The following is a 5,910-nucleotide window of genomic DNA, read 5'->3' as shown; positions in this document are numbered from 1 at the left end:
ATGTCGTTGTTAGGTTGCCTTGGGCCTTGGATGAGCACTGCCATCATAATAAACTTACATTTCATGCATAACCAGGGAGGAAGGTTGTAGATACATAGAGTAACAGGCCAAGTGCTATGACTACTGCTCTGCTCCCCAAAAGGATTCATACCATCCATACTTAAAGCAAACCTTAAGTCTCTTGCGTCATTTGCAAACTCTGGGAATTCTCTATCGATTGCTCTCCACTAGGACCCATCAGCAGGGTGTCTCAATATATTGTCTACCTTACGGTCTTCTTTGTGCCATCACAACAACTTTGCATGGTCTTTGTTTCTGAACAGACAGTTTCAAGCGTGGTATTATAGTAGCATACCACATAATCTTGGCAGGGATTTTCTTCATGGGACGTTCGCCCTCAACATCACCAGGGTCATCTCGCCTGATTTTATACCGCGATGCATGACATACCGGGCATGCATCTAACTTCTCATACTCCTCGCCACTAGTAGAGGATGCAGTCATTAGGACATGCATGTATCTTCTGGATTTCTAATTCCAAAGGGCAGACTACATGTTTTGCTTCGTACGTAGTGGCAGGCAATTCGTTATCCTTCGGAAGCATCTTCTTTTGGATTTTCAGTAACTCTCCCAAATCCCTTGTCAGATACACCATTCTTTGCCTTCCATTGCAGCAATTCTAGTGTGGTACCCAACTTTTTCTACCCCGCATCACAAGTTGGGTATAACAATTTCTTGTGATCCTCTAGCATGCGCTCGAACTTGATCTTCTCCTTTTCACTTTCGCATTCTCTTTGTGCGTCACGAATGGCCTGACCAAGATCATCAGCGGGCTCATCTTCTGCCCTACCTCTTCTTCATCTTCCCCATTGCAGTATCATTGAAGGCACCATATTCAGCAATTATGTCATCATCATCTCATTGTTCTTCTTCACCTTCTTCCATTACAACCCCGGTTTCTCCGTGCTTCGTCCAACAAATATAGTTTGGCATGAAACCTGACTTCAACAAGTGTGAATAAAGACTCCTTGAGCTAGCATATTCCTTCAAATTCTTACATATGGCACATGGGCAGCACATGAAACCATCGTGTTTGTTTGCCTCGACCACACGTAAGAAAGAATGCACGCCCTCAATAAACTCTTGGGAGCGGCGATCAGCATTGTACATCCAATGCCGGCTCATCTGCATTACATGACATACATACCATATTAAAACCTAGAACATAATTAGTTAATTATACGACATGCATGCCATCACACAAGGTATTAATTTATGAAAGTCTCGCTATAATGTAGACAATCCCAACTACCACTAAAAAAACTAAAGCTAAAATGCACTTCAGCAGCATAAGGATTTCGCGACCAATCCCAACTAAAACAGACAGATCATGCGTTTGTTCAACATCTATGAGCTTCTTTCGCAGGATCACTGCCTCATCAGCCACCGTAGCTGCCTGTGCAAGAGAGTTTTGCACGTGTTCAACATACTCTTCCTCCCAGTACCAGCCTAAACATCCAGTGACATCCCACTGAAATTAAAACAAAAAATTAGAACTTTAATCGCAATCATCATGAAAATAAGTATAAATTAACCATAATCATCAAATGCGACTAAAATAATTCCCATTGCGATCCAGACACTTGTAGAAGATACGGCCCTTGTTGGGACACTCCTTCCTCACCCAGTACTCCATCACAATCTTCTCCTCACACTTGCTGCATGCAATGAGAGGGAGGTCCGGCCTCAGTCGCTTTGGAACCCGATGAGAGGCCGAGGACCCGGAAGCAGTTGCCATCTACTCTCTATACTCATTTTTAATATAATATAAATTTCTCATTTTATAAACAAATAAAATTAAAAAAACTCTAAAATTCTCTATATCTCTAAACCATGAAGTGTGCTATGCATGCTAGAAATGAAAGCTGAATACTAGTTTTGAATAACTACTTTAACCTTCCTTCATCCAAATATGCAAACTTTAAAGTGATTTTGAGCTTCAATGGCTTACAAATAAAAAAAATTCCACCATAAAAAATCACATATATCTAGTCCACAAAATGAGATATGCTACTGATGAAACATGAGAGTATAAAGTTGGTAACCTTTACAACCGAAGAATCGATGGAGGAATCAAAGAAAATCTTGTGATTACCGGCGATGAGGAAGAAGAGAGGCCGGCGATGAAGCAATAACACTGAGGTCGAAGTGGCTCGGGCTTGGGAAGGAAGAAGGGGTATATAGGAGGGGACCTTTAGTCACGGTTGGAAACAGAAACCGGGACCAAAGGTCCCTTTCTAATCCCGGACGGAGCCTTCAGCCGGGAGTAGAGTTTTACTCCCGGTTGAAGGGACCAACCGGGAGTAAAAGTTAACCTTTAGTCCTGGTTGGAGCTCCCGGTTGGTAGCTCCAACCGGGACTAAAGGTCCCCTGCAACAAAAGCCTGCTGCAGTAGCCGTTAGTTCCGGTTGGAGCTACAAACCGGGACTAAAGGTCTCTCTAGTCCTGAGCGCGAAAAATACCGGGACTAAAATTAAATTTCAAAGTGGATCAAAAGCCGTTTCTCTACCGGTGAATGAACACAAATGTCTTATTGAAGTGGTTAGGGGACAAACGTGCGAAGCCTGATGTTCGATAGCTGATCTACCTATGCGATTAATGGATTGCTCATGGTCGTTATGTCATGTTGTATGTAATATCTTATTTCTAGATTAAAGCATACCGTAAAATGACTAAATATTTCGTTGTTTGGTTCCTAGAGGACGAACTCATTAGCCTGCGATTTCGTGCAGCCACATCATCAGAAGACCCCACAACCACTAGTCCGCTCCCTCCCATGTCCATCAGGCCATCCATATTCATTACTCAGGTGACTCTCCGTTCACATTCCCCAACCGACAGTGGTACACGAACTGAAGAGCCATTCCTGTCCGTTGGTGATTGGTCTCCCTCTGTCTGCTCGGATTCCACCACCAGCAGCTGCTGCTTCACCTACGCATGCACCGCCTTGCGCCTGGGGCGGATCCAAAGGGGGGCTGGGGGGCTCCAGCCCCTCTAATGGCGTGATTTCACCATTAATCACTGTAAGCAAAAAGCTTGATTTCACAATTAAATCTTCATGCAAATCAATATCTTCTATTGTTTTAGCTCCCTCTTATCCCACATCGTGCATCCGCCACTGCGCCTACCAGCTCCGCCTCCGTGTTTTTAAAAGCTAGGAACATGCACGCGGCTCACGCACACAGACACGAACGCTCAACGGAGGCATGACGCCCCAGCTTCGCCCACTCCATGTCCTTGCCTGAGGGTCTTCGTCGTCGAGTACCAAACCAACCCCACTCGAGTCCTCTATGGCCGCGTACCACGCCCGCTCTGCCAGCCTCCCGTTTCGCTCCCACCCCATCATCGCGCACTTCCACACCCACATCGGCGCCGTGCGCGCCTGGGCGAAGGAGCCGGCCACCTTCAGCGCCGCCTCGGGTCTCACGCTCGCCAATCTCCTCGACCTCCACGAGGCGCAGGCCGCGCACTTTTCTCAGCCGGCGGCAACGGCGACCGCCTCCTGGACGCCTTCTTCCACCTCGCTGACGCGCACAGCAGCTCCCAGGAGGCGATGGTGCAGCTGAAGCGGGACGTGGCCAAGGCCCTAGCCGTCGTCCGCCAGTCCACCACGACGGCGTGCGCCTTCTCCACGCTCAGGATGCAGCACAAGGCCGGCAAAGACCTTGCCCGCCTCGCGGCCTCTGCTAGGGACAGCACCAACGCCAGCAGTCCCTGTCCCTCGCGCCTCGGCCTTGGCGGCGCGGCAGAACCACGGAAGTCAAGGTGGCCGGGCTGCTAGCCGAGGCTGCCGCGACCACGGACGCGGTGTTCAGCACCGTCGCGGCCACGTCGGTGTCGGCCTCTGCCATGACGTGCTCCTGCAAGAATTCCTGGAGTCTTATTTTGTGTGAGACTAGGAGATGGATTCAAGGGATTTTTGTAGAGTTAATCCAGGAACGGGAGAGGTGCGAGATTTTTCTCACGCGCAAAGGAAGTCAGAGGGGAAGGGGCCGTCGGCTCATCCGCTCATGCTGTTGTACAGTATTTTACTCGAGAATATGTCCCACGTTGTGACCGAAAACAGGAGTATCAGTGTAGCGTTGAGGACTCGGGTGAAAGGACGTTTGGAACCTCAGTACACTACACTGTATGCATGGTAGTTCAATCATTTCCTCTTTTTTTCTTTTTTCATTCTTTTTTATTTTCAACTCTAATATTTAAAGGGCAACGCTACAAAGTTCCCGCAGCGACTTACGGGGTATCATCTACTGATAAGAGTAGTGATGCCTCCGTATCAAGAATACGGCGAGGGAGAGAAATGGCGCATCCTAATTTCTCCTCAATTTGGGCATCCACCCGCTTGGGGGATCCTGCATGGTAAGCATCCTTTCTCTGCTAACGCAGCTAGCTATGAGCAGCAATTTGGATGAATTTAGCGACGGTGAGGGAGGGGAAGCACTGGTGAGAGAGGGGAGGTCGATGCCATGGACGGGTTCGGGGTGGACGCAGTGAATACAGGAAGAAATTTGGGCAGAGCAGCGTGGGCATGGCAGACATGAGAGGGGTTTAGGGGCTGTTTGGAAGACATGTTTTTAGGCCAAAACTCCTGTAAATTACAGGCCCTAATTATTTTACACAAATTTTACAACCGGTTTGGCCTAATAGCGTCGGAAAAAATATAAGCATCTGAGGAGGAGGTCTGGAAAATAATACGACAACTATCGGGTCCCTCCTCCGCTCCTCGTCCACGTTGCCGCGACTGGACCTTCGAAGCGGAGCTCATGGCGATTACACGGTTGCCATTGAGGAGCTCATCGGCCAAATTCCCCGCCGCCGCCACATCGGCGCCATTTGTTAATTGCTCACCCATACCATTAGGATCATCCGCTTCCGCCGCCGCCTTGTAGCGTGTTGATTTGACTCCAATCTGCAGCGATACCTCTCTTCATCCTTTGTCGCGACTGGCCTCGATTCACGCCGTCAATTAGATGGGATGACTCGTGATGCGGCGGAGCCCTCGATGCTGAGGATGACTATCACCTCGGCGCAACAGGCCCATCGAATCATCACCCGTGCACTGCTCTTAGTCCTTGTGATCTGCTAATTTGCATCTATTGTGCTGTGATGGTAAGTTCGTCCTCTTTTGCAAGGATGTCTTCCCATCGATGACATCGACAGCAAGCTCTTCCTGCAAGCCCAAATTGATGCTTTGGTCTGAACTCTCTATGGTCTATGCCTCGAGCCCTCGATTTAAGTTCTGGATTTCTGATCTGAAACTTGTCCAAGGTTGCTCTCAAAACTGAAGTTTGGTCTGATCTTTTACTATGCTTTGTTTTGAAATTTCAGTGATTGACAGCAATGGTCATTCTCACTAGCTTGATCTGAATTCCATGGATAAATTTCATTCTTGAGCATGTTGTGCAAGCATAAGATTCAATGCATCGCAGTTGTTTGCAAATTCAGAATACGTGCAGAACCTTGAACCAATTGGAATGGTAATTGAATGGCTGCATGTGTGTGAATGTTATTTGCAGTTCATATTCAACAGATATTTGCATAGCAGGTTTTCTCTGCACCCCAAACAGCAAGTGTTACCGGTGAAAAATATTACCTCTGTATCCTTGTGCACAAAGAATTACAGATGGAATGCGCTTCCAGGTGACAAACAATACAATGTTTCCAAACAGGGCCTTAGATGACTGGATCGATTCTTGTGATAGCGTAGTTGGTGTCTCCTCCTCCTTCAGTAATGAATTGAGAAGTGGAGGGTCCGAAGAAGCTGGAGTTTGGGTCCCGACTGGCTCTACTACAGTGCTAGCCGGTCAGAGCTCTTCCAAACATGCACTTAATCATGGCTGATTGAAAGCA

At 47.7% G+C, this 5,910-nt stretch overlaps 1 pseudogene; it reads left to right on the top strand.

Moving 5' to 3' along the window:
- The first annotated feature begins 3,279 nt into the window (after positions 1–3,279).
- LOC136495527 (uncharacterized) lies at positions 3,280–4,116 on the top strand (annotated as a pseudogene).
- Positions 4,117–5,910: the final 1,794 nt, after the last annotated feature.

This window comes from Miscanthus floridulus, chromosome 12 (genome assembly GCF_019320115.1).
Source record: "Miscanthus floridulus cultivar M001 chromosome 12, ASM1932011v1, whole genome shotgun sequence".
NCBI lineage: Eukaryota > Viridiplantae > Streptophyta > Magnoliopsida > Poales > Poaceae > Miscanthus > Miscanthus floridulus.
Note: the sequence above shows the minus strand (reverse complement) of the source record. Positions and strands in the feature narration are given on the sequence as shown.